Source organism: Pseudorasbora parva, chromosome 5 (assembly GCF_024679245.1).
Source record: "Pseudorasbora parva isolate DD20220531a chromosome 5, ASM2467924v1, whole genome shotgun sequence".
NCBI classification, from domain to species: Eukaryota; Metazoa; Chordata; class Actinopteri; order Cypriniformes; family Gobionidae; genus Pseudorasbora; species Pseudorasbora parva.
In genome coordinates, this window is record NC_090176.1 from 4,486,173 (window position 1) to 4,511,632 (window position 25,460).

At 43.1% G+C, this 25,460-nt stretch overlaps 80 non-coding genes across 80 annotated transcripts; all 80 read left to right on the forward strand.

Moving 5' to 3' along the window:
• The first annotated feature begins 85 nt into the window (after positions 1-85).
• trnav-uac (transfer RNA valine (anticodon UAC)) lies at positions 86-158 on the forward strand. The gene has a single exon. It is a non-coding gene; the product is annotated as a tRNA-Val (tRNA).
• Positions 159-398: 240 nt separating this feature from the next.
• On the forward strand, positions 399-471 carry trnav-aac (transfer RNA valine (anticodon AAC)). Its single transcript has one exon. It is a non-coding gene; the product is annotated as a tRNA-Val (tRNA).
• Positions 472-594: 123 nt separating this feature from the next.
• On the forward strand, positions 595-667 carry trnav-cac (transfer RNA valine (anticodon CAC)). Its single transcript has one exon. It is a non-coding gene; the product is annotated as a tRNA-Val (tRNA).
• A 239-nt stretch (positions 668-906) lies between these two features.
• On the forward strand, positions 907-979 carry trnav-aac (transfer RNA valine (anticodon AAC)). Its single transcript has one exon. It is a non-coding gene; the product is annotated as a tRNA-Val (tRNA).
• Positions 980-1,100: 121 nt separating this feature from the next.
• trnav-cac (transfer RNA valine (anticodon CAC)) lies at positions 1,101-1,173 on the forward strand. The gene has a single exon. It is a non-coding gene; the product is annotated as a tRNA-Val (tRNA).
• Positions 1,174-1,405: 232 nt separating this feature from the next.
• On the forward strand, positions 1,406-1,478 carry trnav-uac (transfer RNA valine (anticodon UAC)). The gene has a single exon. It is a non-coding gene; the product is annotated as a tRNA-Val (tRNA).
• A 436-nt stretch (positions 1,479-1,914) lies between these two features.
• Positions 1,915-1,987, forward strand: trnav-cac (transfer RNA valine (anticodon CAC)). The gene has a single exon. It is a non-coding gene; the product is annotated as a tRNA-Val (tRNA).
• A 239-nt stretch (positions 1,988-2,226) lies between these two features.
• Positions 2,227-2,299, forward strand: trnav-aac (transfer RNA valine (anticodon AAC)). Its single transcript has one exon. It is a non-coding gene; the product is annotated as a tRNA-Val (tRNA).
• Positions 2,300-2,420: 121 nt separating this feature from the next.
• trnav-cac (transfer RNA valine (anticodon CAC)) lies at positions 2,421-2,493 on the forward strand. The gene has a single exon. It is a non-coding gene; the product is annotated as a tRNA-Val (tRNA).
• Positions 2,494-2,725: 232 nt separating this feature from the next.
• trnav-uac (transfer RNA valine (anticodon UAC)) lies at positions 2,726-2,798 on the forward strand. The gene has a single exon. It is a non-coding gene; the product is annotated as a tRNA-Val (tRNA).
• A 240-nt stretch (positions 2,799-3,038) lies between these two features.
• trnav-aac (transfer RNA valine (anticodon AAC)) lies at positions 3,039-3,111 on the forward strand. Its single transcript has one exon. It is a non-coding gene; the product is annotated as a tRNA-Val (tRNA).
• Positions 3,112-3,234: 123 nt separating this feature from the next.
• Positions 3,235-3,307, forward strand: trnav-cac (transfer RNA valine (anticodon CAC)). The gene has a single exon. It is a non-coding gene; the product is annotated as a tRNA-Val (tRNA).
• A 239-nt stretch (positions 3,308-3,546) lies between these two features.
• On the forward strand, positions 3,547-3,619 carry trnav-aac (transfer RNA valine (anticodon AAC)). The gene has a single exon. It is a non-coding gene; the product is annotated as a tRNA-Val (tRNA).
• Positions 3,620-3,740: 121 nt separating this feature from the next.
• Positions 3,741-3,813, forward strand: trnav-cac (transfer RNA valine (anticodon CAC)). Its single transcript has one exon. It is a non-coding gene; the product is annotated as a tRNA-Val (tRNA).
• A 232-nt stretch (positions 3,814-4,045) lies between these two features.
• Positions 4,046-4,118, forward strand: trnav-uac (transfer RNA valine (anticodon UAC)). The gene has a single exon. It is a non-coding gene; the product is annotated as a tRNA-Val (tRNA).
• Positions 4,119-4,554: 436 nt separating this feature from the next.
• Positions 4,555-4,627, forward strand: trnav-cac (transfer RNA valine (anticodon CAC)). Its single transcript has one exon. It is a non-coding gene; the product is annotated as a tRNA-Val (tRNA).
• Positions 4,628-4,866: 239 nt separating this feature from the next.
• On the forward strand, positions 4,867-4,939 carry trnav-aac (transfer RNA valine (anticodon AAC)). The gene has a single exon. It is a non-coding gene; the product is annotated as a tRNA-Val (tRNA).
• A 121-nt stretch (positions 4,940-5,060) lies between these two features.
• Positions 5,061-5,133, forward strand: trnav-cac (transfer RNA valine (anticodon CAC)). The gene has a single exon. It is a non-coding gene; the product is annotated as a tRNA-Val (tRNA).
• A 232-nt stretch (positions 5,134-5,365) lies between these two features.
• trnav-uac (transfer RNA valine (anticodon UAC)) lies at positions 5,366-5,438 on the forward strand. The gene has a single exon. It is a non-coding gene; the product is annotated as a tRNA-Val (tRNA).
• Positions 5,439-5,678: 240 nt separating this feature from the next.
• trnav-aac (transfer RNA valine (anticodon AAC)) lies at positions 5,679-5,751 on the forward strand. The gene has a single exon. It is a non-coding gene; the product is annotated as a tRNA-Val (tRNA).
• Positions 5,752-6,186: 435 nt separating this feature from the next.
• trnav-aac (transfer RNA valine (anticodon AAC)) lies at positions 6,187-6,259 on the forward strand. Its single transcript has one exon. It is a non-coding gene; the product is annotated as a tRNA-Val (tRNA).
• Positions 6,260-6,380: 121 nt separating this feature from the next.
• Positions 6,381-6,453, forward strand: trnav-cac (transfer RNA valine (anticodon CAC)). The gene has a single exon. It is a non-coding gene; the product is annotated as a tRNA-Val (tRNA).
• A 232-nt stretch (positions 6,454-6,685) lies between these two features.
• On the forward strand, positions 6,686-6,758 carry trnav-uac (transfer RNA valine (anticodon UAC)). Its single transcript has one exon. It is a non-coding gene; the product is annotated as a tRNA-Val (tRNA).
• Positions 6,759-6,998: 240 nt separating this feature from the next.
• trnav-aac (transfer RNA valine (anticodon AAC)) lies at positions 6,999-7,071 on the forward strand. Its single transcript has one exon. It is a non-coding gene; the product is annotated as a tRNA-Val (tRNA).
• A 123-nt stretch (positions 7,072-7,194) lies between these two features.
• Positions 7,195-7,267, forward strand: trnav-cac (transfer RNA valine (anticodon CAC)). The gene has a single exon. It is a non-coding gene; the product is annotated as a tRNA-Val (tRNA).
• Positions 7,268-7,506: 239 nt separating this feature from the next.
• trnav-aac (transfer RNA valine (anticodon AAC)) lies at positions 7,507-7,579 on the forward strand. The gene has a single exon. It is a non-coding gene; the product is annotated as a tRNA-Val (tRNA).
• A 121-nt stretch (positions 7,580-7,700) lies between these two features.
• trnav-cac (transfer RNA valine (anticodon CAC)) lies at positions 7,701-7,773 on the forward strand. The gene has a single exon. It is a non-coding gene; the product is annotated as a tRNA-Val (tRNA).
• A 232-nt stretch (positions 7,774-8,005) lies between these two features.
• On the forward strand, positions 8,006-8,078 carry trnav-uac (transfer RNA valine (anticodon UAC)). Its single transcript has one exon. It is a non-coding gene; the product is annotated as a tRNA-Val (tRNA).
• Positions 8,079-8,514: 436 nt separating this feature from the next.
• On the forward strand, positions 8,515-8,587 carry trnav-cac (transfer RNA valine (anticodon CAC)). Its single transcript has one exon. It is a non-coding gene; the product is annotated as a tRNA-Val (tRNA).
• Positions 8,588-8,826: 239 nt separating this feature from the next.
• On the forward strand, positions 8,827-8,899 carry trnav-aac (transfer RNA valine (anticodon AAC)). The gene has a single exon. It is a non-coding gene; the product is annotated as a tRNA-Val (tRNA).
• Positions 8,900-9,020: 121 nt separating this feature from the next.
• On the forward strand, positions 9,021-9,093 carry trnav-cac (transfer RNA valine (anticodon CAC)). Its single transcript has one exon. It is a non-coding gene; the product is annotated as a tRNA-Val (tRNA).
• A 232-nt stretch (positions 9,094-9,325) lies between these two features.
• On the forward strand, positions 9,326-9,398 carry trnav-uac (transfer RNA valine (anticodon UAC)). Its single transcript has one exon. It is a non-coding gene; the product is annotated as a tRNA-Val (tRNA).
• A 240-nt stretch (positions 9,399-9,638) lies between these two features.
• trnav-aac (transfer RNA valine (anticodon AAC)) lies at positions 9,639-9,711 on the forward strand. The gene has a single exon. It is a non-coding gene; the product is annotated as a tRNA-Val (tRNA).
• Positions 9,712-9,834: 123 nt separating this feature from the next.
• trnav-cac (transfer RNA valine (anticodon CAC)) lies at positions 9,835-9,907 on the forward strand. Its single transcript has one exon. It is a non-coding gene; the product is annotated as a tRNA-Val (tRNA).
• Positions 9,908-10,146: 239 nt separating this feature from the next.
• On the forward strand, positions 10,147-10,219 carry trnav-aac (transfer RNA valine (anticodon AAC)). The gene has a single exon. It is a non-coding gene; the product is annotated as a tRNA-Val (tRNA).
• A 121-nt stretch (positions 10,220-10,340) lies between these two features.
• Positions 10,341-10,413, forward strand: trnav-cac (transfer RNA valine (anticodon CAC)). Its single transcript has one exon. It is a non-coding gene; the product is annotated as a tRNA-Val (tRNA).
• Positions 10,414-10,645: 232 nt separating this feature from the next.
• trnav-uac (transfer RNA valine (anticodon UAC)) lies at positions 10,646-10,718 on the forward strand. Its single transcript has one exon. It is a non-coding gene; the product is annotated as a tRNA-Val (tRNA).
• A 436-nt stretch (positions 10,719-11,154) lies between these two features.
• On the forward strand, positions 11,155-11,227 carry trnav-cac (transfer RNA valine (anticodon CAC)). Its single transcript has one exon. It is a non-coding gene; the product is annotated as a tRNA-Val (tRNA).
• A 239-nt stretch (positions 11,228-11,466) lies between these two features.
• Positions 11,467-11,539, forward strand: trnav-aac (transfer RNA valine (anticodon AAC)). The gene has a single exon. It is a non-coding gene; the product is annotated as a tRNA-Val (tRNA).
• Positions 11,540-11,660: 121 nt separating this feature from the next.
• On the forward strand, positions 11,661-11,733 carry trnav-cac (transfer RNA valine (anticodon CAC)). The gene has a single exon. It is a non-coding gene; the product is annotated as a tRNA-Val (tRNA).
• Positions 11,734-11,965: 232 nt separating this feature from the next.
• On the forward strand, positions 11,966-12,038 carry trnav-uac (transfer RNA valine (anticodon UAC)). Its single transcript has one exon. It is a non-coding gene; the product is annotated as a tRNA-Val (tRNA).
• A 240-nt stretch (positions 12,039-12,278) lies between these two features.
• Positions 12,279-12,351, forward strand: trnav-aac (transfer RNA valine (anticodon AAC)). The gene has a single exon. It is a non-coding gene; the product is annotated as a tRNA-Val (tRNA).
• Positions 12,352-12,786: 435 nt separating this feature from the next.
• trnav-aac (transfer RNA valine (anticodon AAC)) lies at positions 12,787-12,859 on the forward strand. Its single transcript has one exon. It is a non-coding gene; the product is annotated as a tRNA-Val (tRNA).
• A 121-nt stretch (positions 12,860-12,980) lies between these two features.
• Positions 12,981-13,053, forward strand: trnav-cac (transfer RNA valine (anticodon CAC)). Its single transcript has one exon. It is a non-coding gene; the product is annotated as a tRNA-Val (tRNA).
• A 232-nt stretch (positions 13,054-13,285) lies between these two features.
• On the forward strand, positions 13,286-13,358 carry trnav-uac (transfer RNA valine (anticodon UAC)). The gene has a single exon. It is a non-coding gene; the product is annotated as a tRNA-Val (tRNA).
• Positions 13,359-13,598: 240 nt separating this feature from the next.
• Positions 13,599-13,671, forward strand: trnav-aac (transfer RNA valine (anticodon AAC)). Its single transcript has one exon. It is a non-coding gene; the product is annotated as a tRNA-Val (tRNA).
• Positions 13,672-13,794: 123 nt separating this feature from the next.
• On the forward strand, positions 13,795-13,867 carry trnav-cac (transfer RNA valine (anticodon CAC)). The gene has a single exon. It is a non-coding gene; the product is annotated as a tRNA-Val (tRNA).
• Positions 13,868-14,106: 239 nt separating this feature from the next.
• Positions 14,107-14,179, forward strand: trnav-aac (transfer RNA valine (anticodon AAC)). Its single transcript has one exon. It is a non-coding gene; the product is annotated as a tRNA-Val (tRNA).
• A 121-nt stretch (positions 14,180-14,300) lies between these two features.
• Positions 14,301-14,373, forward strand: trnav-cac (transfer RNA valine (anticodon CAC)). The gene has a single exon. It is a non-coding gene; the product is annotated as a tRNA-Val (tRNA).
• A 232-nt stretch (positions 14,374-14,605) lies between these two features.
• Positions 14,606-14,678, forward strand: trnav-uac (transfer RNA valine (anticodon UAC)). Its single transcript has one exon. It is a non-coding gene; the product is annotated as a tRNA-Val (tRNA).
• A 739-nt stretch (positions 14,679-15,417) lies between these two features.
• trnav-uac (transfer RNA valine (anticodon UAC)) lies at positions 15,418-15,490 on the forward strand. Its single transcript has one exon. It is a non-coding gene; the product is annotated as a tRNA-Val (tRNA).
• A 748-nt stretch (positions 15,491-16,238) lies between these two features.
• trnav-aac (transfer RNA valine (anticodon AAC)) lies at positions 16,239-16,311 on the forward strand. Its single transcript has one exon. It is a non-coding gene; the product is annotated as a tRNA-Val (tRNA).
• Positions 16,312-16,432: 121 nt separating this feature from the next.
• Positions 16,433-16,505, forward strand: trnav-cac (transfer RNA valine (anticodon CAC)). Its single transcript has one exon. It is a non-coding gene; the product is annotated as a tRNA-Val (tRNA).
• A 232-nt stretch (positions 16,506-16,737) lies between these two features.
• On the forward strand, positions 16,738-16,810 carry trnav-uac (transfer RNA valine (anticodon UAC)). The gene has a single exon. It is a non-coding gene; the product is annotated as a tRNA-Val (tRNA).
• A 240-nt stretch (positions 16,811-17,050) lies between these two features.
• Positions 17,051-17,123, forward strand: trnav-aac (transfer RNA valine (anticodon AAC)). Its single transcript has one exon. It is a non-coding gene; the product is annotated as a tRNA-Val (tRNA).
• Positions 17,124-17,246: 123 nt separating this feature from the next.
• Positions 17,247-17,319, forward strand: trnav-cac (transfer RNA valine (anticodon CAC)). Its single transcript has one exon. It is a non-coding gene; the product is annotated as a tRNA-Val (tRNA).
• Positions 17,320-17,558: 239 nt separating this feature from the next.
• Positions 17,559-17,631, forward strand: trnav-aac (transfer RNA valine (anticodon AAC)). Its single transcript has one exon. It is a non-coding gene; the product is annotated as a tRNA-Val (tRNA).
• A 121-nt stretch (positions 17,632-17,752) lies between these two features.
• On the forward strand, positions 17,753-17,825 carry trnav-cac (transfer RNA valine (anticodon CAC)). The gene has a single exon. It is a non-coding gene; the product is annotated as a tRNA-Val (tRNA).
• A 232-nt stretch (positions 17,826-18,057) lies between these two features.
• Positions 18,058-18,130, forward strand: trnav-uac (transfer RNA valine (anticodon UAC)). The gene has a single exon. It is a non-coding gene; the product is annotated as a tRNA-Val (tRNA).
• A 942-nt stretch (positions 18,131-19,072) lies between these two features.
• Positions 19,073-19,145, forward strand: trnav-cac (transfer RNA valine (anticodon CAC)). Its single transcript has one exon. It is a non-coding gene; the product is annotated as a tRNA-Val (tRNA).
• Positions 19,146-19,377: 232 nt separating this feature from the next.
• On the forward strand, positions 19,378-19,450 carry trnav-uac (transfer RNA valine (anticodon UAC)). The gene has a single exon. It is a non-coding gene; the product is annotated as a tRNA-Val (tRNA).
• A 240-nt stretch (positions 19,451-19,690) lies between these two features.
• On the forward strand, positions 19,691-19,763 carry trnav-aac (transfer RNA valine (anticodon AAC)). Its single transcript has one exon. It is a non-coding gene; the product is annotated as a tRNA-Val (tRNA).
• A 435-nt stretch (positions 19,764-20,198) lies between these two features.
• trnav-aac (transfer RNA valine (anticodon AAC)) lies at positions 20,199-20,271 on the forward strand. The gene has a single exon. It is a non-coding gene; the product is annotated as a tRNA-Val (tRNA).
• A 121-nt stretch (positions 20,272-20,392) lies between these two features.
• On the forward strand, positions 20,393-20,465 carry trnav-cac (transfer RNA valine (anticodon CAC)). The gene has a single exon. It is a non-coding gene; the product is annotated as a tRNA-Val (tRNA).
• Positions 20,466-20,697: 232 nt separating this feature from the next.
• On the forward strand, positions 20,698-20,770 carry trnai-uau (transfer RNA isoleucine (anticodon UAU)). Its single transcript has one exon. It is a non-coding gene; the product is annotated as a tRNA-Ile (tRNA).
• Positions 20,771-21,010: 240 nt separating this feature from the next.
• trnav-aac (transfer RNA valine (anticodon AAC)) lies at positions 21,011-21,083 on the forward strand. The gene has a single exon. It is a non-coding gene; the product is annotated as a tRNA-Val (tRNA).
• A 123-nt stretch (positions 21,084-21,206) lies between these two features.
• On the forward strand, positions 21,207-21,279 carry trnav-cac (transfer RNA valine (anticodon CAC)). Its single transcript has one exon. It is a non-coding gene; the product is annotated as a tRNA-Val (tRNA).
• Positions 21,280-21,518: 239 nt separating this feature from the next.
• On the forward strand, positions 21,519-21,591 carry trnav-aac (transfer RNA valine (anticodon AAC)). The gene has a single exon. It is a non-coding gene; the product is annotated as a tRNA-Val (tRNA).
• Positions 21,592-22,017: 426 nt separating this feature from the next.
• On the forward strand, positions 22,018-22,090 carry trnav-uac (transfer RNA valine (anticodon UAC)). The gene has a single exon. It is a non-coding gene; the product is annotated as a tRNA-Val (tRNA).
• A 240-nt stretch (positions 22,091-22,330) lies between these two features.
• trnav-aac (transfer RNA valine (anticodon AAC)) lies at positions 22,331-22,403 on the forward strand. The gene has a single exon. It is a non-coding gene; the product is annotated as a tRNA-Val (tRNA).
• A 121-nt stretch (positions 22,404-22,524) lies between these two features.
• On the forward strand, positions 22,525-22,597 carry trnav-cac (transfer RNA valine (anticodon CAC)). Its single transcript has one exon. It is a non-coding gene; the product is annotated as a tRNA-Val (tRNA).
• Positions 22,598-22,829: 232 nt separating this feature from the next.
• On the forward strand, positions 22,830-22,902 carry trnav-uac (transfer RNA valine (anticodon UAC)). The gene has a single exon. It is a non-coding gene; the product is annotated as a tRNA-Val (tRNA).
• A 436-nt stretch (positions 22,903-23,338) lies between these two features.
• Positions 23,339-23,411, forward strand: trnav-cac (transfer RNA valine (anticodon CAC)). The gene has a single exon. It is a non-coding gene; the product is annotated as a tRNA-Val (tRNA).
• A 239-nt stretch (positions 23,412-23,650) lies between these two features.
• On the forward strand, positions 23,651-23,723 carry trnav-aac (transfer RNA valine (anticodon AAC)). The gene has a single exon. It is a non-coding gene; the product is annotated as a tRNA-Val (tRNA).
• A 121-nt stretch (positions 23,724-23,844) lies between these two features.
• Positions 23,845-23,917, forward strand: trnav-cac (transfer RNA valine (anticodon CAC)). Its single transcript has one exon. It is a non-coding gene; the product is annotated as a tRNA-Val (tRNA).
• A 232-nt stretch (positions 23,918-24,149) lies between these two features.
• Positions 24,150-24,222, forward strand: trnav-uac (transfer RNA valine (anticodon UAC)). Its single transcript has one exon. It is a non-coding gene; the product is annotated as a tRNA-Val (tRNA).
• A 240-nt stretch (positions 24,223-24,462) lies between these two features.
• Positions 24,463-24,535, forward strand: trnav-aac (transfer RNA valine (anticodon AAC)). Its single transcript has one exon. It is a non-coding gene; the product is annotated as a tRNA-Val (tRNA).
• Positions 24,536-24,658: 123 nt separating this feature from the next.
• On the forward strand, positions 24,659-24,731 carry trnav-cac (transfer RNA valine (anticodon CAC)). The gene has a single exon. It is a non-coding gene; the product is annotated as a tRNA-Val (tRNA).
• Positions 24,732-24,970: 239 nt separating this feature from the next.
• trnav-gac (transfer RNA valine (anticodon GAC)) lies at positions 24,971-25,043 on the forward strand. The gene has a single exon. It is a non-coding gene; the product is annotated as a tRNA-Val (tRNA).
• Positions 25,044-25,164: 121 nt separating this feature from the next.
• trnav-cac (transfer RNA valine (anticodon CAC)) lies at positions 25,165-25,237 on the forward strand. The gene has a single exon. It is a non-coding gene; the product is annotated as a tRNA-Val (tRNA).
• The last annotated feature ends 223 nt before the right edge of the window (positions 25,238-25,460 follow it).

Sequence of the window (25,460 nt, forward strand, 5' to 3'; positions counted from 1 at the left end):
GAATCTACACAGACTGACACTCTGCTTGCGGTGCAGATTATGGGATGAACCTGTCTTGGAAAAAGGCCACTAAACTCACTGTGAGGTTCCTGTAGTGTAGTGGTTATCACGTTCGCTTTACACGCGAAAGCTCCCCAGTTCGAAACTGGGCAGAAACAAATTGAGTGTTTTTTAACTAAACATGCTGAAATGGATCTCCGGCAAGCGCATTTCCACACTACAAAGGCTCCAATTTCAAGCTAGTTGAAGGCAATCGTGCTAAGGATCTCAAGACAGACTACCAAGCCCAATGAGCACTTTCCTGTTGCTTGTGGAATTTACACAGACCAACACTCTGATTGCAGGGCAGATTATGGGATGAACCTGTCTTGGAAAAAGGCAATTAAGCTCACCATGAGGTTTCTGTAGTGTAGTGGTTATCACGTTCGCCTAACACGCGAAAGGTCCTCGGTTCGAAACCGAGCAGAAACAGCGGTCAGCTTTTGACAGAAAGTATAGATTGTTTGCGACGCTAAGAGTATTTAGCTCTCTTTTACATTATACGTTTTTTAAAATTCGTGATTCGCAAGACTTCCTTATGCTACCTCAAGACAGGTTTCCATAGTGTAGTGGTTATCACGTTCGCCTCACACGCGAAAGGTCCCCAGTTCGAAACTGGGTGGAAACATCTTGAGTAAATTTTACTATATGTGCTGAAATGGCTCTCAGGTTAGTGGATTTCCATGCTACAAAGGCTGTAATTTCAAGCTATTTGGAGGCAATCATACAAAGGACCTCAAGTCAGACTGCCATGATGAATTAGCTCTGTCCTGTTGTTTGTGGAATCTACACAGACTGACACTCTGCTTGCAGTGCATATTATTGGATGAACCTGTCTTGGAAAAAGACCACTCAACCCAAAGTGAAGTTTCTGTAGTGTAGTGGTTATCACGTTCGCCTAACACGCGAAAGGTCCTCGGTTCGAAACCGAGCAGAAACAGCGACCAACTTTTGACAGAAAGTATGAATTGTTTGCAACGCCAAGAGTATCTATCTCCCTTTTACGTTATACACATTTTAATTTGTGAGTCTGAAGATTTTCTTCTGCTTCCTGAAGACAGGTTTCCATAGTGTAGTGGTTATCACGTTCGCCTCACACGCGAAAGGTCCCCAGTTCGAAACTGGGTGGAAACAACTTGAGCAATTTTTACTATATGTGCTGAAATGGCTCTAAGGTAAGTGGATATCCAGCTACAAAGGCTAAAAGCTATTTGAAGGCAATCATACTAAGGATCTCAAGCCAGACTCCAATGGTGAATTATCTCTGTTCTGTTGTTTGTGGAATCTACACAGACTGACACTCTGCTTGCGGTGCAGATTATGGGATGAACCTGTCTTGGAAAAAGGCCACTAAACTCACTGTGAGGTTCCTGTAGTGTAGTGGTTATCACGTTCGCTTTACACGCGAAAGGTCCCCAGTTCGAAACTGGGCAGAAACAAATTGAGTGTTTTTTAACTAAACATGCTGAAATGGATCTCCGGCAAGCGCATTTCCACACTACAAAGGCTCCAATTTCAAGCTAGTTGAAGGCAATCGTGCTAAGGATCTCAAGACAGACTACCAAGCCCAATGAGCACTTTCCTGTTGCTTGTGGAATTTACACAGACCAACACTCTGATTGCAGGGCAGATTATGGGATGAACCTGTCTTGGAAAAAGGCAATTAAGCTCACCATGAGGTTTCTGTAGTGTAGTGGTTATCACGTTCGCCTAACACGCGAAAGGTCCTTGGTTCGAAACCGAGCAGAAACAGCGGTCAGCTTTTGACAGAAAGTATAGATTGTTTGCGACGCTAAGAGTATTTAGCTCTCTTTTACATTATACGTTTTTTAAAATTCGTGATTCGCAAGACTTCCTTATGCTACCTCAAGACAGGTTTCCATAGTGTAGTGGTTATCACGTTCGCCTCACACGCGAAAGGTCCCCAGTTCGAAACTGGGTGGAAACATCTTGAGTAATTTTTACTATATGTGCTGAAATGGCTCTCAGGTTAGTGGATTTCCATGCTACAAAGGCTGTAATTTCAAGCTATTTGGAGGCAATCATACAAAGGACCTCAAGTCAGACTGCCATGATGAATTAGCTCTGTCCTGTTGTTTGTGGAATCTACACAGACTGACACTCTGCTTGCAGTGCATATTATTGGATGAACCTGTCTTGGAAAAAGACCACTCAACCCAAAGTGAAGTTTCTGTAGTGTAGTGGTTATCACGTTCGCCTAACACGCGAAAGGTCCTCGGTTCGAAACCGAGCAGAAACAGCGACCAACTTTTGACAGAAAGTATGAATTGTTTGCAACGCCAAGAGTATCTATCTCCCTTTTACGTTATACACATTTTAATTTGTGAGTCTGAAGATTTTCTTCTGCTTCCTGAAGACAGGTTTCCATAGTGTAGTGGTTATCACGTTCGCCTCACACGCGAAAGGTCCCCAGTTCGAAACTGGGTGGAAACAACTTGAGCAATTTTTACTATATGTGCTGAAATGGCTCTAAGGTAAGTGGATATCCAGCTACAAAGGCTAAAAGCTATTTGAAGGCAATCATACTAAGGATCTCAAGCCAGACTCCAATGGTGAATTATCTCTGTTCTGTTGTTTGTGGAATCTACACAGACTGACACTCTGCTTGCGGTGCAGATTATGGGATGAACCTGTCTTGGAAAAAGGCCACTAAACTCACTGTGAGGTTCCTGTAGTGTAGTGGTTATCACGTTCGCTTTACACGCGAAAGGTCCCCAGTTCGAAACTGGGCAGAAACAAATTGAGTGTTTTTTAACTAAACATGCTGAAATGGATCTCCGGCAAGCGCATTTCCACACTACAAAGGCTCCAATTTCAAGCTAGTTGAAGGCAATCGTGCTAAGGATCTCAAGACAGACTACCAAGCCCAATGAGCACTTTCCTGTTGCTTGTGGAATTTACACAGACCAACACTCTGATTGCAGGGCAGATTATGGGATGAACCTGTCTTGGAAAAAGGCAATTAAGCTCACCATGAGGTTTCTGTAGTGTAGTGGTTATCACGTTCGCCTAACACGCGAAAGGTCCTCGGTTCGAAACCGAGCAGAAACAGCGGTCAGCTTTTGACAGAAAGTATAGATTGTTTGCGACGCTAAGAGTATTTAGCTCTCTTTTACATTATACGTTTTTTAAAATTCGTGATTCGCAAGACTTCCTTATGCTACCTCAAGACAGGTTTCCATAGTGTAGTGGTTATCACGTTCGCCTCACACGCGAAAGGTCCCCAGTTCGAAACTGGGTGGAAACATCTTGAGTAAATTTTACTATATGTGCTGAAATGGCTCTCAGGTTAGTGGATTTCCATGCTACAAAGGCTGTAATTTCAAGCTATTTGGAGGCAATCATACAAAGGACCTCAAGTCAGACTGCCATGATGAATTAGCTCTGTCCTGTTGTTTGTGGAATCTACACAGACTGACACTCTGCTTGCAGTGCATATTATTGGATGAACCTGTCTTGGAAAAAGACCACTCAACCCAAAGTGAAGTTTCTGTAGTGTAGTGGTTATCACGTTCGCCTAACACGCGAAAGGTCCTCGGTTCGAAACCGAGCAGAAACAGCGACCAACTTTTGACAGAAAGTATGAATTGTTTGCAACGCCAAGAGTATCTATCTCCCTTTTACGTTATACACATTTTAATTTGTGAGTCTGAAGATTTTCTTCTGCTTCCTGAAGACAGGTTTCCATAGTGTAGTGGTTATCACGTTCGCCTCACACGCGAAAGGTCCCCAGTTCGAAACTGGGTGGAAACAACTTGAGCAATTTTTACTATATGTGCTGAAATGGCTCTAAGGTAAGTGGATATCCAGCTACAAAGGCTAAAAGCTATTTGAAGGCAATCATACTAAGGATCTCAAGCCAGACTCCAATGGTGAATTATCTCTGTTCTGTTGTTTGTGGAATCTACACAGACTGACACTCTGCTTGCGGTGCAGATTATGGGATGAACCTGTCTTGGAAAAAGGCCACTAAACTCACTGTGAGGTTTCTCTAGTGTAGTGGTTATCACGTTCGCTTTACACGCGAAAGGTCCCCAGTTCGAAACTGGGCAGAAACAAATTGAGTGTTTTTTAACTAAACATGCTGAAATGGATCTCCGGCAAGCGCATTTCCACACTACAAAGGCTCCAATTTCAAGCTAGTTGAAGGCAATCGTGCTAAGGATCTCAAGACAGACTACCAAGCCCAATGAGCACTTTCCTGTTGCTTGTGGAATTTACACAGACCAACACTCTGATTGCAGGGCAGATTATGGGATGAACCTGTCTTGGAAAAAGGCAATTAAGCTCACCATGAGGTTTCTGTAGTGTAGTGGTTATCACGTTCGCCTAACACGCGAAAGGTCCTTGGTTCGAAACCGAGCAGAAACAGCGGTCAGCTTTTGACAGAAAGTATAGATTGTTTGCGACGCTAAGAGTATTTAGCTCTCTTTTACATTATACGTTTTTTAAAATTCGTGATTCGCAAGACTTCCTTATGCTACCTCAAGACAGGTTTCCATAGTGTAGTGGTTATCACGTTCGCCTCACACGCGAAAGGTCCCCAGTTCGAAACTGGGTGGAAACATCTTGAGTAATTTTTACTATATGTGCTGAAATGGCTCTCAGGTTAGTGGATTTCCATGCTACAAAGGCTGTAATTTCAAGCTATTTGGAGGCAATCATACAAAGGACCTCAAGTCAGACTGCCATGATGAATTAGCTCTGTCCTGTTGTTTGTGGAATCTACACAGACTGACACTCTGCTTGCAGTGCATATTATTGGATGAACCTGTCTTGGAAAAAGACCACTCAACCCAAAGTGAAGTTTCTGTAGTGTAGTGGTTATCACGTTCGCCTAACACGCGAAAGGTCCTCGGTTCGAAACCGAGCAGAAACAGCGACCAACTTTTGACAGAAAGTATGAATTGTTTGCAACGCCAAGAGTATCTATCTCCCTTTTACGTTATACACATTTTAATTTGTGAGTCTGAAGATTTTCTTCTGCTTCCTGAAGACAGGTTTCCATAGTGTAGTGGTTATCACGTTCGCCTCACACGCGAAAGGTCCCCAGTTCGAAACTGGGTGGAAACAACTTGAGCAATTTTTACTATATGTGCTGAAATGGCTCTAAGGTAAGTGGATATCCAGCTACAAAGGCTAAAAGCTATTTGAAGGCAATCATACTAAGGATCTCAAGCCAGACTCCAATGGTGAATTATCTCTGTTCTGTTGTTTGTGGAATCTACACAGACTGACACTCTGCTTGCGGTGCAGATTATGGGATGAACCTGTCTTGGAAAAAGGCCACTAAACTCACTGTGAGGTTCCTGTAGTGTAGTGGTTATCACGTTCGCTTTACACGCGAAAGGTCCCCAGTTCGAAACTGGGCAGAAACAAATTGAGTGTTTTTTAACTAAACATGCTGAAATGGATCTCCGGCAAGCGCATTTCCACACTACAAAGGCTCCAATTTCAAGCTAGTTGAAGGCAATCGTGCTAAGGATCTCAAGACAGACTACCAAGCCCAATGAGCACTTTCCTGTTGCTTGTGGAATTTACACAGACCAACACTCTGATTGCAGGGCAGATTATGGGATGAACCTGTCTTGGAAAAAGGCAATTAAGCTCACCATGAGGTTTCTGTAGTGTAGTGGTTATCACGTTCGCCTAACACGCGAAAGGTCCTCGGTTCGAAACCGAGCAGAAACAGCGGTCAGCTTTTGACAGAAAGTATAGATTGTTTGCGACGCTAAGAGTATTTAGCTCTCTTTTACATTATACGTTTTTTAAAATTCGTGATTCGCAAGACTTCCTTATGCTACCTCAAGACAGGTTTCCATAGTGTATTGGTTATCACGTTCGCCTCACACGCGAAAGGTCCCCAGTGCGAAACTGGGTGGAAACATCTTGAGTAAATTTTACTATATGTGCTGAAATGGCTCTCAGGTTAGTGGATTTCCATGCTACAAAGGCTGTAATTTCAAGCTATTTGGAGGCAATCATACAAAGGACCTCAAGTCAGACTGCCATGATGAATTAGCTCTGTCCTGTTGTTTGTGGAATCTACACAGACTGACACTCTGCTTGCAGTGCATATTATTGGATGAACCTGTCTTGGAAAAAGACCACTCAACCCAAAGTGAAGTTTCTGTAGTGTAGTGGTTATCACGTTCGCCTAACACGCGAAAGGTCCTCGGTTCGAAACCGAGCAGAAACAGCGACCAACTTTTGACAGAAAGTATGAATTGTTTGCAACGCCAAGAGTATCTATCTCCCTTTTACGTTATACACATTTTAATTTGTGAGTCTGAAGATTTTCTTCTGCTTCCTGAAGACAGGTTTCCATAGTGTAGTGGTTATCACGTTCGCCTCACACGCGAAAGGTCCCCAGTTCGAAACTGGGTGGAAACAACTTGAGCAATTTTTACTATATGTGCTGAAATGGCTCTAAGGTAAGTGGATATCCAGCTACAAAGGCTAAAAGCTATTTGAAGGCAATCATACTAAGGATCTCAAGCCAGACTCCAATGGTGAATTATCTCTGTTCTGTTGTTTGTGGAATCTACACAGACTGACACTCTGCTTGCGGTGCAGATTATGGGATGAACCTGTCTTGGAAAAAGGCCACTAAACTCACTGTGAGGTTTCTCTAGTGTAGTGGTTATCACGTTCGCTTTACACGCGAAAGGTCCCCAGTTCGAAACTGGGCAGAAACAAATTGAGTGTTTTTTAACTAAACATGCTGAAATGGATCTCCGGCAAGCGCATTTCCACACTACAAAGGCTCCAATTTCAAGCTAGTTGAAGGCAATCGTGCTAAGGATCTCAAGACAGACTACCAAGCCCAATGAGCACTTTCCTGTTGCTTGTGGAATTTACACAGACCAACACTCTGATTGCAGGGCAGATTATGGGATGAACCTGTCTTGGAAAAAGGCAATTAAGCTCACCATGAGGTTTCTGTAGTGTAGTGGTTATCACGTTCGCCTAACACGCGAAAGGTCCTCGGTTCGAAACCGAGCAGAAACAGCGGTCAGCTTTTGACAGAAAGTATAGATTGTTTGCGACGCTAAGAGTATTTAGCTCTCTTTTACATTATACGTTTTTTAAAATTCGTGATTCGCAAGACTTCCTTATGCTACCTCAAGACAGGTTTCCATAGTGTAGTGGTTATCACGTTCGCCTCACACGCGAAAGGTCCCCAGTTCGAAACTGGGTGGAAACATCTTGAGTAATTTTTACTATATGTGCTGAAATGGCTCTCAGGTTAGTGGATTTCCATGCTACAAAGGCTGTAATTTCAAGCTATTTGGAGGCAATCATACAAAGGACCTCAAGTCAGACTGCCATGATGAATTAGCTCTGTCCTGTTGTTTGTGGAATCTACACAGACTGACACTCTGCTTGCAGTGCATATTATTGGATGAACCTGTCTTGGAAAAAGACCACTCAACCCAAAGTGAAGTTTCTGTAGTGTAGTGGTTATCACGTTCGCCTAACACGCGAAAGGTCCTCGGTTCGAAACCGAGCAGAAACAGCGACCAACTTTTGACAGAAAGTATGAATTGTTTGCAACGCCAAGAGTATCTATCTCCCTTTTACGTTATACACATTTTAATTTGTGAGTCTGAAGATTTTCTTCTGCTTCCTGAAGACAGGTTTCCATAGTGTAGTGGTTATCACGTTCGCCTCACACGCGAAAGGTCCCCAGTTCGAAACTGGGTGGAAACAACTTGAGCAATTTTTACTATATGTGCTGAAATGGCTCTAAGGTAAGTGGATATCCAGCTACAAAGGCTAAAAGCTATTTGAAGGCAATCATACTAAGGATCTCAAGCCAGACTCCAATGGTGAATTATCTCTGTTCTGTTGTTTGTGGAATCTACACAGACTGACACTCTGCTTGCGGTGCAGATTATGGGATGAACCTGTCTTGGAAAAAGGCCACTAAACTCACTGTGAGGTTTCTGTAGTGTAGTGGTTATCACGTTCGCTTTACACGCGAAAGGTCCCCAGTTCGAAACTGGGCAGAAACAAATTGAGTGTTTTTTAACTAATCATGCTGAAATGGATCTCCGGCAAGCGCATTTCCACACTACAAAGGCTCCAATTTCAAGCTAGTTGAAGGCAATCGTGCTAAGGATCTCAAGACAGACTACCAAGCCCAATGAGCACTTTCCTGTTGCTTGTGGAATTTACACAGACCAACACTCTGATTGCAGGGCAGATTATGGGATGAACCTGTCTTGGAAAAAGGCAATTAAGCTCACCATGAGGTTTCTGTAGTGTAGTGGTTATCACGTTCGCCTAACACGCGAAAGGTCCTTGGTTCGAAACCGAGCAGAAACAGCGGTCAGCTTTTGACAGAAAGTATAGATTGTTTGCGACGCTAAGAGTATTTAGCTCTCTTTTACATTATACGTTTTTTAAAATTCGTGATTCGCAAGACTTCCTTATGCTACCTCAAGACAGGTTTCCATAGTGTAGTGGTTATCACGTTCGCCTCACACGCGAAAGGTCCCCAGTTCGAAACTGGGTGGAAACATCTTGAGTAATTTTTACTATATGTGCTGAAATGGCTCTCAGGTTAGTGGATTTCCATGCTACAAAGGCTGTAATTTCAAGCTATTTGGAGGCAATCATACAAAGGACCTCAAGTCAGACTGCCATGATGAATTAGCTCTGTCCTGTTGTTTGTGGAATCTACACAGACTGACACTCTGCTTGCAGTGCATATTATTGGATGAACCTGTCTTGGAAAAAGACCACTCAACCCAAAGTGAAGTTTCTGTAGTGTAGTGGTTATCACGTTCGCCTAACACGCGAAAGGTCCTCGGTTCGAAACCGAGCAGAAACAGCGACCAACTTTTGACAGAAAGTATGAATTGTTTGCAACGCCAAGAGTATCTATCTCCCTTTTACGTTATACACATTTTAATTTGTGAGTCTGAAGATTTTCTTCTGCTTCCTGAAGACAGGTTTCCATAGTGTAGTGGTTATCACGTTCGCCTCACACGCGAAAGGTCCCCAGTTCGAAACTGGGTGGAAACAACTTGAGCAATTTTTACTATATGTGCTGAAATGGCTCTAAGGTAAGTGGATATCCAGCTACAAAGGCTAAAAGCTATTTGAAGGCAATCATACTAAGGATCTCAAGCCAGACTCCAATGGTGAATTATCTCTGTTCTGTTGTTTGTGGAATCTACACAGACTGACACTCTGCTTGCGGTGCAGATTATGGGATGAACCTGTCTTGGAAAAAGGCCACTAAACTCACTGTGAGGTTCCTGTAGTGTAGTGGTTATCACGTTCGCTTTACACGCGAAAGGTCCCCAGTTCGAAACTGGGCAGAAACAAATTGAGTGTTTTTTAACTAAACATGCTGAAATGGATCTCCGGCAAGCGCATTTCCACACTACAAAGGCTCCAATTTCAAGCTAGTTGAAGGCAATCGTGCTAAGGATCTCAAGACAGACTACCAAGCCCAATGAGCACTTTCCTGTTGCTTGTGGAATTTACACAGACCAACACTCTGATTGCAGGGCAGATTATGGGATGAACCTGTCTTGGAAAAAGGCAATTAAGCTCACCATGAGGTTTCTGTAGTGTAGTGGTTATCACGTTCGCCTAACACGCGAAAGGTCCTCGGTTCGAAACCGAGCAGAAACAGCGGTCAGCTTTTGACAGAAAGTATAGATTGTTTGCGACGCTAAGAGTATTTAGCTCTCTTTTACATTATACGTTTTTTAAAATTCGTGATTCGCAAGACTTCCTTATGCTACCTCAAGACAGGTTTCCATAGTGTAGTGGTTATCACGTTCGCCTCACACGCGAAAGGTCCCCAGTTCGAAACTGGGTGGAAACATCTTGAGTAAATTTTACTATATGTGCTGAAATGGCTCTCAGGTTAGTGGATTTCCATGCTACAAAGGCTGTAATTTCAAGCTATTTGGAGGCAATCATACAAAGGACCTCAAGTCAGACTGCCATGATGAATTAGCTCTGTCCTGTTGTTTGTGGAATCTACACAGACTGACACTCTGCTTGCAGTGCATATTATTGGATGAACCTGTCTTGGAAAAAGACCACTCAACCCAAAGTGAAGTTTCTGTAGTGTAGTGGTTATCACGTTCGCCTAACACGCGAAAGGTCCTCGGTTCGAAACCGAGCAGAAACAGCGACCAACTTTTGACAGAAAGTATGAATTGTTTGCAACGCCAAGAGTATCTATCTCCCTTTTACGTTATACACATTTTAATTTGTGAGTCTGAAGATTTTCTTCTGCTTCCTGAAGACAGGTTTCCATAGTGTAGTGGTTATCACGTTCGCCTCACACGCGAAAGGTCCCCAGTTCGAAACTGGGTGGAAACAACTTGAGCAATTTTTACTATATGTGCTGAAATGGCTCTAAGGTAAGTGGATATCCAGCTACAAAGGCTAAAAGCTATTTGAAGGCAATCATACTAAGGATCTCAAGCCAGACTCCAATGGTGAATTATCTCTGTTCTGTTGTTTGTGGAATCTACACAGACTGACACTCTGCTTGCGGTGCAGATTATGGGATGAACCTGTCTTGGAAAAAGGCCACTAAACTCACTGTGAGGTTTCTCTAGTGTAGTGGTTATCACGTTCGCTTTACACGCGAAAGGTCCCCAGTTCGAAACTGGGCAGAAACAAATTGAGTGTTTTTTAACTAAACATGCTGAAATGGATCTCCGGCAAGCGCATTTCCACACTACAAAGGCTCCAATTTCAAGCTAGTTGAAGGCAATCGTGCTAAGGATCTCAAGACAGACTACCAAGCCCAATGAGCACTTTCCTGTTGCTTGTGGAATTTACACAGACCAACACTCTGATTGCAGGGCAGATTATGGGATGAACCTGTCTTGGAAAAAGGCAATTAAGCTCACCATGAGGTTTCTGTAGTGTAGTGGTTATCACGTTCGCCTAACACGCGAAAGGTCCTTGGTTCGAAACCGAGCAGAAACAGCGGTCAGCTTTTGACAGAAAGTATAGATTGTTTGCGACGCTAAGAGTATTTAGCTCTCTTTTACATTATACGTTTTTTAAAATTCGTGATTCGCAAGACTTCCTTATGCTACCTCAAGACAGGTTTCCATAGTGTAGTGGTTATCACGTTCGCCTCACACGCGAAAGGTCCCCAGTTCGAAACTGGGTGGAAACATCTTGAGTAATTTTTACTATATGTGCTGAAATGGCTCTCAGGTTAGTGGATTTCCATGCTACAAAGGCTGTAATTTCAAGCTATTTGGAGGCAATCATACAAAGGACCTCAAGTCAGACTGCCATGATGAATTAGCTCTGTCCTGTTGTTTGTGGAATCTACACAGACTGACACTCTGCTTGCAGTGCATATTATTGGATGAACCTGTCTTGGAAAAAGACCACTCAACCCAAAGTGAAGTTTCTGTAGTGTAGTGGTTATCACGTTCGCCTAACACGCGAAAGGTCCTCGGTTCGAAACCGAGCAGAAACAGCGACCAACTTTTGACAGAAAGTATGAATTGTTTGCAACGCCAAGAGTATCTATCTCCCTTTTACGTTATACACATTTTAATTTGTGAGTCTGAAGATTTTCTTCTGCTTCCTGAAGACAGGTTTCCATAGTGTAGTGGTTATCACGTTCGCCTCACACGCGAAAGGTCCCCAGTTCGAAACTGGGTGGAAACAACTTGAGCAATTTTTACTATATGTGCTGAAATGGCTCTAAGGTAAGTGGATATCCAGCTACAAAGGCTAAAAGCTATTTGAAGGCAATCATACTAAGGATCTCAAGCCAGACTCCAATGGTGAATTATCTCTGTTCTGTTGTTTGTGGAATCTACACAGACTGACACTCTGCTTGCGGTGCAGATTATGGGATGAACCTGTCTTGGAAAAAGGCCACTAAACTCACTGTGAGGTTCCTGTAGTGTAGTGGTTATCACGTTCGCTTTACACGCGAAAGGTCCCCAGTTCGAAACTGGGCAGAAACAAATTGAGTGTTTTTTAACTAAACATGCTGAAATGGATCTCCGGCAAGCGCATTTCCACACTACAAAGGCTCCAATTTCAAGCTAGTTGAAGGCAATCGTGCTAAGGATCTCAAGACAGACTACCAAGCCCAATGAGCACTTTCCTGTTGCTTGTGGAATTTACACAGACCAACACTCTGATTGCAGGGCAGATTATGGGATGAACCTGTCTTGGAAAAAGGCAATTAAGCTCACCATGAGGTTTCTGTAGTGTAGTGGTTATCACGTTCGCCTAACACGCGAAAGGTCCTCGGTTCGAAACCGAGCAGAAACAGCGGTCAGCTTTTGACAGAAAGTATAGATTGTTTGCGACGCTAAGAGTATTTAGCTCTCTTTTACATTATACGTTTTTTAAAATTCGTGATTCGCAAGACTTCCTTATGCTACCTCAAGACAGGTTTCCATAGTGTATTGGTTATCACGTTCGCCTCACACGCGAAAGGTCCCCAGTGCGAAACTGGGTGGAAACATCTTGAGTAAATTTTACTATATGTGCTGAAATGGCTCTCAGGTTAGTGGATTTCCATGCTACAAAGGCTGTAATTTCAAGCTATTTGGAGGCAATCATACAAAGGACCTCAAGTCAGACTGCCATGATGAATTAGCTCTGTCCTGTTGTTTGTGGAATCTACACAGACTGACACTCTGCTTGCAGTGCATATTATTGGATGAACCTGTCTTGGAAAAAGACCACTCAACCCAAAGTGAAGTTTCTGTAGTGTAGTGGTTATCACGTTCGCCTAACACGCGAAAGGTCCTCGGTTCGAAACCGAGCAGAAACAGCGACCAACTTTTGACAGAAAGTATGAATTGTTTGCAACGCCAAGAGTATCTATCTCCCTTTTACGTTATACACATTTTAATTTGTGAGTCTGAAGATTTTCTTCTGCTTCCTGAAGACAGGTTTCCATAGTGTAGTGGTTATCACGTTCGCCTCACACGCGAAAGGTCCCCAGTTCGAAACTGGGTGGAAACAACTTGAGCAATTTTTACTATATGTGCTGAAATGGCTCTAAGGTAAGTGGATATCCAGCTACAAAGGCTAAAAGCTATTTGAAGGCAATCATACTAAGGATCTCAAGCCAGACTCCAATGGTGAATTATCTCTGTTCTGTTGTTTGTGGAATCTACACAGACTGACACTCTGCTTGCGGTGCAGATTATGGGATGAACCTGTCTTGGAAAAAGGCCACTAAACTCACTGTGAGGTTTCTCTAGTGTAGTGGTTATCACGTTCGCTTTACACGCGAAAGGTCCCCAGTTCGAAACTGGGCAGAAACAAATTGAGTGTTTTTTAACTAAACATGCTGAAATGGATCTCCGGCAAGCGCATTTCCACACTACAAAGGCTCCAATTTCAAGCTAGTTGAAGGCAATCGTGCTAAGGATCTCAAGACAGACTACCAAGCCCAATGAGCACTTTCCTGTTGCTTGTGGAATTTACACAGACCAACACTCTGATTGCAGGGCAGATTATGGGATGAACCTGTCTTGGAAAAAGGCAATTAAGCTCACCATGAGGTTTCTGTAGTGTAGTGGTTATCACGTTCGCCTAACACGCGAAAGGTCCTCGGTTCGAAACCGAGCAGAAACAGCGGTCAGCTTTTGACAGAAAGTATAGATTGTTTGCGACGCTAAGAGTATTTAGCTCTCTTTTACATTATACGTTTTTTAAAATTCGTGATTCGCAAGACTTCCTTATGCTACCTCAAGACAGGTTTCCATAGTGTAGTGGTTATCACGTTCGCCTCACACGCGAAAGGTCCCCAGTTCGAAACTGGGTGGAAACATCTTGAGTAATTTTTACTATATGTGCTGAAATGGCTCTCAGGTTAGTGGATTTCCATGCTACAAAGGCTGTAATTTCAAGCTATTTGGAGGCAATCATACAAAGGACCTCAAGTCAGACTGCCATGATGAATTAGCTCTGTCCTGTTGTTTGTGGAATCTACACAGACTGACACTCTGCTTGCAGTGCATATTATTGGATGAACCTGTCTTGGAAAAAGACCACTCAACCCAAAGTGAAGTTTCTGTAGTGTAGTGGTTATCACGTTCGCCTAACACGCGAAAGGTCCTCGGTTCGAAACCGAGCAGAAACAGCGACCAACTTTTGACAGAAAGTATGAATTGTTTGCAACGCCAAGAGTATCTATCTCCCTTTTACGTTATACACATTTTAATTTGTGAGTCTGAAGATTTTCTTCTGCTTCCTGAAGACAGGTTTCCATAGTGTAGTGGTTATCACGTTCGCCTCACACGCGAAAGGTCCCCAGTTCGAAACTGGGTGGAAACAACTTGAGCAATTTTTACTATATGTGCTGAAATGGCTCTAAGGTAAGTGGATATCCAGCTACAAAGGCTAAAAGCTATTTGAAGGCAATCATACTAAGGATCTCAAGCCAGACTCCAATGGTGAATTATCTCTGTTCTGTTGTTTGTGGAATCTACACAGACTGACACTCTGCTTGCGGTGCAGATTATGGGATGAACCTGTCTTGGAAAAAGGCCACTAAACTCACTGTGAGGTTTCTGTAGTGTAGTGGTTATCACGTTCGCTTTACACGCGAAAGGTCCCCAGTTCGAAACTGGGCAGAAACAAATTGAGTGTTTTTTAACTAATCATGCTGAAATGGATCTCCGGCAAGCGCATTTCCACACTACAAAGGCTCCAATTTCAAGCTAGTTGAAGGCAATCGTGCTAAGGATCTCAAGACAGACTACCAAGCCCAATGAGCACTTTCCTGTTGCTTGTGGAATTTACACAGACCAACACTCTGATTGCAGGGCAGATTATGGGATGAACCTGTCTTGGAAAAAGACAATTAAGCTCACCATGAGGTTTCTGTAGTGTAGTGGTTATCACGTTCGCCTAACACGCGAAAGGTCCTCGTTTCGAAACCGAGCAGAAACAGCGACCAACTTTTGACAGAAAGTATGAATTGTTTGCAACGCCAAGAGTATCTATCTCCCTTTTACATTATACACATTTTAATTTGTGAGTCTGAAGATTTTCTTCTGCTTCCTGAAGACAGGTTTCCATAGTGTAGTGGTTATCACGTTTGCCTCACACGCGAAAGGTCCCCAGTTCGAAACTGGGTGGAAACAACTTGAGCAATTTTTACTATATGTGCTGAAATGGCTCTAAGGTAAGTGGATATCCAGCTACAAAGGCTAAAAGCTATTTGAAGGCAATCATACTAAGGATCTCAAGCCAGACTCCAATGGTGAATTATCTCTGTTCTGTTGTTTGTGGAATCTACACAGACTGACACTCTGCTTGCGGTGCAGATTATGGGATGAACCTGTCTTGGAAAAAGGCCACTAAACTCACTGTGAGGTTTCTGTAGTGTAGTGGTTATCACGTTCGCTTTACACGCGAAAGGTCCCCAGTTCGAAACTGGGCAGAAACAAATTGAGTGTTTTTTAACTAAACATGCTGAAATGGATCTCCGGCAAGCGCATTTCCACACTACAAAGGCTCCAATTTCAAGCTAGTTGAAGGCAATCGTGCTAAGGATCTCAAGACAGACTACCAAGCCCAATGAGCACTTTCCTGTTGCTTGTGGAATTTACACAGACCAACACTCTGATTGCAGGGCAGATTATGGGATGAACCTGTCTTGGAAAAAGGCAATTAAGCTCACCATGAGGTTTCTGTAGTGTAGTGGTTATCACGTTTGCCTAACACGCGAAAGGTCCGTGGTTCGAAACCGAGCAGAAACAGCGGTCAGCTTTTGACAGAAAGTATAGATTGTTTGCGACGCTAAGAGTATTTAGCTCTCTTTTACATTATACGTTTTTTAAAATTCGTGATTCGCAAGACTTCCTTATGCTACCTCAAGACAGGTTTCCATAGTGTAGTGGTTATCACGTTTGCCTCACACGCGAAAGGTCCCCAGTTCGAAACTGGGTGGAAACATCTTGAGTAATTTTTACTATATGTGCTGAAATGGCTCTCAGGTTAGTGGATTTCCATGCTACAAAGGCTGTAATTTCAAGCTATTTGGAGGCAATCATACTAAGGACCTCAAGTCAGACTACCATGATGAATTAGCTCTGTCCTGTTGTTTGTGGAATCTACACAGACTGACACTCTGCTTGCAGTGCATATTATTGGATGAACCTGTCTTGGAAAAAGACCACTCAACCCAAAGTGAAGTTTCTGTAGTGTAGTGGTTATCACGTTCGCCTAACACGCGAAAGGTCCTCGGTTCGAAACCGAGCAGAAACAGCGACCAACTTTTGACAGAAAGTATGAATTGTTTGCAACGCCAAGAGTATCTATCTCCCTTTTACATTATACACATTTTAATTTGTGAGTCTGAAGATTTTCTTCTGCTTCCTGAAGACAGGTTTCCATAGTGTAGTGGTTATCACGTTCGCCTCACACGCGAAAGGTCCCCAGTTCGAAACTGGGTGGAAACAACTTGAGCAATTTTTACTATATGTGCTGAAATGGCTCTAAGGTAAGTGGATATCCAGCTACAAAGGCTAAAAGCTATTTGAAGGCAATCATACTAAGGATCTCAAGCCAGACTCCAATGGTGAATTATCTCTGTTCTGTTGTTTGTGGAATCTACACAGACTGACACTCTGCTTGCGGTGCAGATTATGGGATGAACCTGTCTTGGAAAAAGGCCACTAAACTCACTGTGAGGTTCCTGTAGTGTAGTGGTTATCACGTTCGCTTTACACGCGAAAGGTCCCCAGTTCGAAACTGGGCAGAAACAAATTGAGTGTTTTTTAACTAAACATGCTGAAATGGATCTCCGGCAAGCGCATTTCCACACTACAAAGGCTCCAATTTCAAGCTAGTTGAAGGCAATCGTGCTAAGGATCTCAAGACAGACTACCAAGCCCAATGAGCACTTTCCTGTTGCTTGTGGAATTTACACAGACCAACACTCTGATTGCAGGGCAGATTATGGGATGAACCTGTCTTGGAAAAAGGCAATTAAGCTCACCATGAGGTTTCTGTAGTGTAGTGGTTATCACGTTCGCCTAACACGCGAAAGGTCCTCGGTTCGAAACCGAGCAGAAACAGCGGTCAGCTTTTGACAGAAAGTATGAATTGTTTGCGACGCTAAGAGTATTTAGCTCTCTTTTACATTATACGTTTTTTAAAATTCGTGATTCGCAAGACTTCCTTATGCTACCTCAAGACAGGTTTCCATAGTGTAGTGGTTATCACGTTCGCCTCACACGCGAAAGGTCCCCAGTTCGAAACTGGGTGGAAACATCTTGAGTAAATTTTACTATATGTGCTGAAATGGCTCTCAGGTTAGTGGATTTCCATGCTACAAAGGCTGTAATTTCAAGCTATTTGGAGGCAATCATACAAAGGACCTCAAGTCAGACTGGCATGATGAATTAGCTCTGTCCTGTTGTTTGTGGAATCTACACAGACTGACACTCTGCTTGCAGTGCATATTATTGGATGAACCTGTCTTGGAAAAAGACCACTCAACCCAAAGTGAAGTTTCTGTAGTGTAGTGGTTATCACGTTCGCCTAACACGCGAAAGGTCCTCGGTTCGAAACCGAGCAGAAACAGCGACCAACTTTTGACAGAAAGTATGAATTGTTTGCAACGCCAAGAGTATCTATCTCCCTTTTACGTTATACACATTTTAATTTGTGAGTCTGAAGATTTTCTTCTGCTTCCTGAAGACAGGTTTCCATAGTGTAGTGGTTATCACGTTCGCCTCACACGCGAAAGGTCCCCAGTTCGAAACTGGGTGGAAACAACTTGAGCAATTTTTACTATATGTGCTGAAATGGCTCTAAGGTAAGTGGATATCCAGCTACAAAGGCTAAAAGCTATTTGAAGGCAATCATACTAAGGATCTCAAGCCAGACTCCAATGGTGAATTATCTCTGTTCTGTTGTTTGTGGAATCTACACAGACTGACACTCTGCTTGCGGTGCAGATTATGGGATGAACCTGTCTTGGAAAAAGGCCACTAAACTCACTGTGAGGTTTCTGTAGTGTAGTGGTTATCACGTTCGCTTTACACGCGAAAGGTCCCCAGTTCGAAACTGGGCAGAAACAAATTGAGTGTTTTTTAACTAAACATGCTGAAATGGATCTCCGGCAAGCGCATTTCCACACTACAAAGGCTCCAATTTCAAGCTAGTTGAAGGCAATCGTGCTAAGGATCTCAAGACAGACTACCAAGCCCAATGAGCACTTTCCTGTTGCTTGTGGAATTTACACAGACCAACACTCTGATTGCAGGGCAGATTATGGGATGAACCTGTCTTGGAAAAAGGCAATTAAGCTCACCATGAGGTTTCTGTAGTGTAGTGGTTATCACGTTTGCCTAACACGCGAAAGGTCCGTGGTTCGAAACCGAGCAGAAACAGCGGTCAGCTTTTGACAGAAAGTATAGATTGTTTGCGACGCTAAGAGTATTTAGCTCTCTTTTACATTATACGTTTTTTAAAATTCGTGATTCGCAAGACTTCCTTATGCTACCTCAAGACAGGTTTCCATAGTGTAGTGGTTATCACGTTTGCCTCACACGCGAAAGGTCCCCAGTTCGAAACTGGGTGGAAACATCTTGAGTAATTTTTACTATATGTGCTGAAATGGCTCTCAGGTTAGTGGATTTCCATGCTACAAAGGCTGTAATTTCAAGCTATTTGGAGGCAATCATACTAAGGACCTCAAGTCAGACTACCATGATGAATTAGCTCTGTCCTGTTGTTTGTGGAATCTACACAGACTGACACTCTGCTTGCAGTGCATATTATTGGATGAACCTGTCTTGGAAAAAGACCACTCAACCCAAAGTGAAGTTTCTGTAGTGTAGTGGTTATCACGTTCGCCTAACACGCGAAAGGTCCTCGGTTCGAAACCGAGCCGAAACAGCGACCAACTTTTGACAGAAAGTATGAATTGTTTGCAACGCCAAGAGTATCTATCTCCCTTTTACATTATACACATTTTAATTTGTGAGTCTGAAGATTTTCTTCTGCTTCCTGAAGACAGGTTTCCATAGTGTAGTGGTTATCACGTTCGCCTCACACGCGAAAGGTCCCCAGTTCGAAACTGGGTGGAAACAACTTGAGCAATTTTTACTATATGTGCTGAAATGGCTCTAAGGTAAGTGGATATCCAGCTACAAAGGCTAAAAGCTATTTGAAGGCAATCATACTAAGGATCTCAAGCCAGACTCCAATGGTGAATTATCTCTGTTCTGTTGTTTGTGGAATCTACACAGACTGACACTCTGCTTGCGGTGCAGATTATGGGATGAACCTGTCTTGGAAAAAGGCCACTAAACTCACTGTGAGGTTCCTGTAGTGTAGTGGTTATCACGTTCGCTTTACACGCGAAAGGTCCCCAGTTCGAAACTGGGCAGAAACAAATTGAGTGTTTTTTAACTAAACATGCTGAAATGGATCTCCGGCAAGCGCATTTCCACACTACAAAGGCTCCAATTTCAAGCTAGTTGAAGGCAATCGTGCTAAGGATGTCAAGACAGACTACCAAGCCCAATGAGCACTTTCCTGTTGCTTGTGGAATTTACACAGACCAACACTCTGATTGCAGGGCAGATTATGGGATGAACCTGTCTTGGAAAAAGGCAATTAAGCTCACCATGAGGTTTCTGTAGTGTAGTGGTTATCACGTTCGCCTAACACGCGAAAGGTCCTCGGTTCGAAACCGAGCAGAAACAGCGGTCAGCTTTTGACAGAAAGTATAGATTGTTTGCGACGCTAAGAGTATTTAGCTCTCTTTTACATTATACGTTTTTTAAAATTCGTGATTCGCAAGACTTCCTTATGCTACCTCAAGACAGGTTTCCATAGTGTAGTGGTTATCACGTTCGCCTCACACGCGAAAGGTCCCCAGTTCGGAACTGGGTGGAAACATCTTGAGTAAATTTTACTATATGTGCTGAAATGGCTCTCAGGTTAGTGGATTTCCATGCTACAAAGGCTGTAATTTCAAGCTATTTGGAGGCAATCATACAAAGGACCTCAAGTCAGACTGCCATGATGAATTAGCTCTGTCCTGTTGTTTGTGGAATCTACACAGACTGACACTCTGCTTGCAGTGCATATTATTGGATGAACCTGTCTTGGAAAAAGACCACTCAACCCAAAGTGAAGTTTCTGTAGTGTAGTGGTTATCACGTTCGCCTAACACGCGAAAGGTCCTCGGTTCGAAACCGAGCAGAAACAGCGACCAACTTTTGACAGAAAGTATGAATTGTTTGCAACGCCAAGAGTATCTATCTCCCTTTTACGTTATACACATTTTAATTTGTGAGTCTGAAGATTTTCTTCTGCTTCCTGAAGACAGGTTTCCATAGTGTAGTGGTTATCACGTTCGCCTCACACGCGAAAGGTCCCCAGTTCGAAACTGGGTGGAAACAACTTGAGCAATTTTTACTATATGTGCTGAAATGGCTCTAAGGTAAGTGGATATCCAGCTACAAAGGCTAAAAGCTATTTGAAGGCAATCATACTAAGGATCTCAAGCCAGACTCCAATGGTGAATTATCTCTGTTCTGTTGTTTGTGGAATCTACACAGACTGACACTCTGCTTGCGGTGCAGATTATGGGATGAACCTGTCTTGGAAAAAGGCCACTAAACTCACTGTGAGGTTTCTCTAGTGTAGTGGTTATCACGTTCGCTTTATACGCGAAAGGTCCCCAGTTCGAAACTGGGCAGAAACAAATTGAGTGTTTTTTAACTAAACATGCTGAAATGGATCTCCGGCAAGCGCATTTCCACACTACAAAGGCTCCAATTTCAAGCTAGTTGAAGGCAATCGTGCTAAGGATCTCAAGACAGACTACCAAGCCCAATGAGCACTTTCCTGTTGCTTGTGGAATTTACACAGACCAACACTCTGATTGCAGGGCAGATTATGGGATGAACCTGTCTTGGAAAAAGGCAATTAAGCTCACCATGAGGTTTCTGTAGTGTAGTGGTTATCACGTTCGCCTAACACGCGAAAGGTCCTCGGTTCGAAACCGAGCAGAAACAGCGGTCAGCTTTTGACAGAAAGTATAGATTGTTTGCGACGCTAAGAGTATTTAGCTCTCTTTTACATTATACGTTTTTTAAAATTCGTGATTCGCAAGACTTCCTTATGCTACCTCAAGACAGGTTTCCATAGTGTAGTGGTTATCACGTTCGCCTCACACGCGAAAGGTCCCCAGTTCGAAACTGGGTGGAAACATCTTGAGTAATTTTTACTATATGTGCTGAAATGGCTCTCAGGTTAGTGGATTTCCATGCTACAAAGGCTGTAATTTCAAGCTATTTGGAGGCAATCATACAAAGGACCTCAAGTCAGACTGCCATGATGAATTAGCTCTGTCCTGTTGTTTGTGGAATCTACACAGACTGACACTCTGCTTGCAGTGCATATTATTGGATGAACCTGTCTTGGAAAAAGACCACTCAACCCAAAGTGAAGTTTCTGTAGTGTAGTGGTTATCACGTTCGCCTAACACGCGAAAGGTCCTCGGTTCGAAACCGAGCAGAAACAGCGACCAACTTTTGACAGAAAGTATGAATTGTTTGCAACGCCAAGAGTATCTATCTCCCTTTTACGTTATACACATTTTAATTTGTGAGTCTGAAGATTTTCTTCTGCTTCCTGAAGACAGGTTTCCATAGTGTAGTAGTTATCACGTTCGCCTCACACGCGAAAGGTCCCCAGTTCGAAACTGGGTGGAAACAACTTGAGCAATTTTTACTATATGTGCTGAAATGGCTCTAAGGTAAGTGGATATCCAGCTACAAAGGCTAAAAGCTATTTGAAGGCAATCATACTAAGGATCTCAAGCCAGACTCCAATGGTGAATTATCTCTGTTCTGTTGTTTGTGGAATCTACACAGACTGACACTCTGCTTGCGGTGCAGATTATGGGATGAACCTGTCTTGGAAAAAGGCCACTAAACTCACTGTGAGGTTTCTGTAGTGTAGTGGTTATCACGTTCGCTTTACACGCGAAAGGTCCCCAGTTCGAAACTGGGCAGAAACAAATTGAGTGTTTTTTAACTAATCATGCTGAAATGGATCTCCGGCAAGCGCATTTCCACACTACAAAGGCTCCAATTTCAAGCTAGTTGAAGGCAATCGTGCTAAGGATCTCAAGACAGACTACCAAGCCCAATGAGCACTTTCCTGTTGCTTGTGGAATTTACACAGACCAACACTCTGATTGCAGGGCAGATTATGGGATGAACCTGTCTTGGAAAAAGGCAATTAAGCTCACCGTGAGGTTTCTGTAGTGTAGTGGTTATCACGTTCGCCTAACACGCGAAAGGTCCTCGGTTCGAAACCGAGCAGAAACAGCGACCAACTTTTGACAGAAAGTATGAATTGTTTGCAACGCCAAGAGTATCTATCTCCCTTTTACATTATACACATTTTAATTTGTGAGTCTGAAGATTTTCTTCTGCTTCCTGAAGACAGGTTTCCATAGTGTAGTGGTTATCACGTTCGCCTCACACGCGAAAGGTCCCCAGTTCGAAACTGGGTGGAAACAACTTGAGCAATTTTTACTATATGTGCTGAAATGGCTCTAAGGTAAGTGGATATCCAGCTACAAAGGCTAAAAGCTATTTGAAGGCAATCATACTAAGGATCTCAAGCCAGACTCCAATGGTGAATTATCTCTGTTCTGTTGTTTGTGGAATCTACACAGACTGACACTCTGCTTGCGGTGCAGATTATGGGATGAACCTGTCTTGGAAAAAGGCCACTAAACTCACTGTGAGGTTTCTGTAGTGTAGTGGTTATCACGTTCGCTTTACACGCGAAAGGTCCCCAGTTCGAAACTGGGCAGAAACAAATTGAGTGTTTTTTAACTAAACATGCTGAAATGGATCTCCGGCAAGCGCATTTCCACACTACAAAGGCTCCAATTTCAAGCTAGTTGAAGGCAATCGTGCTAAGGATCTCAAGACAGACTACCAAGCCCAATGAGCACTTTCCTGTTGCTTGTGGAATTTACACAGACCAACACTCTGATTGCAGGGCAGATTATGGGATGAACCTGTCTTGGAAAAAGGCAATTAAGCTCACCATGAGGTTTCTGTAGTGTAGTGGTTATCACGTTTGCCTAACACGCGAAAGGTCCTCGGTTCGAAACCGAGCAGAAACAGCGGTCAGCATTTGACAGAAAGTATAGATTGTTTGCGACGCTAAGAGTATTTAGCTCTCTTTTACATTATACGTTTTTTAAAATTCGTGATTCGCAAGACTTCCTTATGCTACCTCAAGACAGGTTTCCATAGTGTAGTGGTTATCACGTTCGCCTCACACGCGAAAGGTCCCCAGTTCGAAACTGGGTGGAAACATCTTGAGTAATTTTTACTATATGTGCTGAAATGGCTCTCAGGTTAGTGGATTTCCATGCTACAAAGGCTGTAATTTCAAGCTATTTGGAGGCAATCATACTAAGGACCTCAAGTCAGACTACCATGATGAATTAGCTCTGTCCTGTTGTTTGTGGAATCTACACAGACTGACACTCTGCTTGCAGTGCATATTATTGGATGAACCTGTCTTGGAAAAAGACCACTCAACGCAAAGTGAAGTTTCTGTAGTGTAGTGGTTATCACGTTCGCCTAACACGCGAAAGGTCCTCGGTTCGAAACCGAGCAGAAACAGCGACCAACTTTTGACAGAAAGTATGAATTGTTTGCAACGCCAAGAGTATCTATCTCCCTTTTACATTATACACATTTTAATTTGTGAGTCTGAAGATTTTCTTCTGCTTCCTGAAGACAGGTTTCCATAGTGTAGTGGTTATCACGTTCGCCTCACACGCGAAAGGTCCCCAGTTCGAAACTGGGTGGAAACAACTTGAGCAATTTTTACTATATGTGCTGAAATGGCTCTAAGGTAAGTGGATATCCAGCTACAAAGGCTAAAAGCTATTTGAAGGCAATCATACTAAGGATCTCAAGCCAGACTCCAATGGTGAATTATCTCTGTTCTGTTGTTTGTGGAATCTACACAGACTGACACTCTGCTTGCGGTGCAGATTATGGGATGAACCTGTCTTGGAAAAAGGCCACTAAACTCACTGTGAGGTTTCTGTAGTGTAGTGGTTATCACGTTCGCTTTACACGCGAAAGGTCCCCAGTTCGAAACTGGGCAGAAACAAATTGAGTGTTTTTTAACTAAACATGCTGAAATGGATCTCTGGCAAGCGCATTTCCACACTACAAAGGCTCCAATTTCAAGCTAGTTGAAGGCAATCGTGCTAAGGATCTCAAGACAGACTACCAAGCCCAATGAGCACTTTCCTGTTGCTTGTGGAATTTACACAGACCAACACTCTGATTGCAGGGCAGATTATGGGATGAACCTGTCTTGGAAAAAGGCAATTAAGCTCACCATGAGGTTTCTGTAGTGTAGTGGTTATCACGTTCGCCTAACACGCGAAAGGTCCTCGGTTCGAAACCGAGCAGAAACAGCGGTCAGCTTTTGACAGAAAGTATAGATTGTTTGCGACGCTAAGAGTATTTAGCTCTCTTTTACATTATACGTTTTTTAAAATTCGTGATTCGCAAGACTTCCTTATGCTACCTCCAGACAGGTTTCCATAGTGTAGTGGTTATCACGTTCGCCTCACACGCGAAAGGTCCCCAGTTCGAAACTGGGTGGAAACATCTTGAGTAATTTTTACTATATGTGCTGAAATGGCTCTCAGGTTAGTGGATTTCCATGCTACAAAGGCTATAATTTCAAGCTATTTGGAGGCAATCATACTAAGGACCTCAAGTCAGACTGCCATGATGAATTAGCTCTGTCCTGTTGTTTGTGGAATCTACACAGACTGACACTCTGCTTGCAGTGCATATTATTGGATGAACCTGTCTTGGAAAAAGACCACTCAACCCAAAGTGAAGTTTCTGTAGTGTAGTGGTTATCACGTTCGCCTGACACGCGAAAGGTCCTCGGTTCGAAACCGAGCAGAAACAGCGACCAACTTTTGACAGAAAGTATGAATTGTTTGCAACGCCAAGAGTATCTATCTCCCTTTTACGTTATACACATTTTAATTTGTGAGTCTGAAGATTTTCTTCTGCTTCCTGAAGACAGGTTTCCATAGTGTAGTGGTTATCACGTTCGCCTCACACGCGAAAGGTCCCCAGTTCGAAACTGGGTGGAAACAACTTGAGCAATTTTTACTATATGTGCTGAAATGGCTCTAAGGTAAGTGGATATCCAGCTACAAAGGCTAAAAGCTATTTGAAGGCAATCATACTAAGGATCTCAAGCCAGACTCCAATGGTGAATTATCTCTGTTCTGTTGTTTGTGGAATCTACACAGACTGACACTCTGCTTGCGGTGCAGATTATGGGATGAACCTGTCTTGGAAAAAGGCCACTAAACT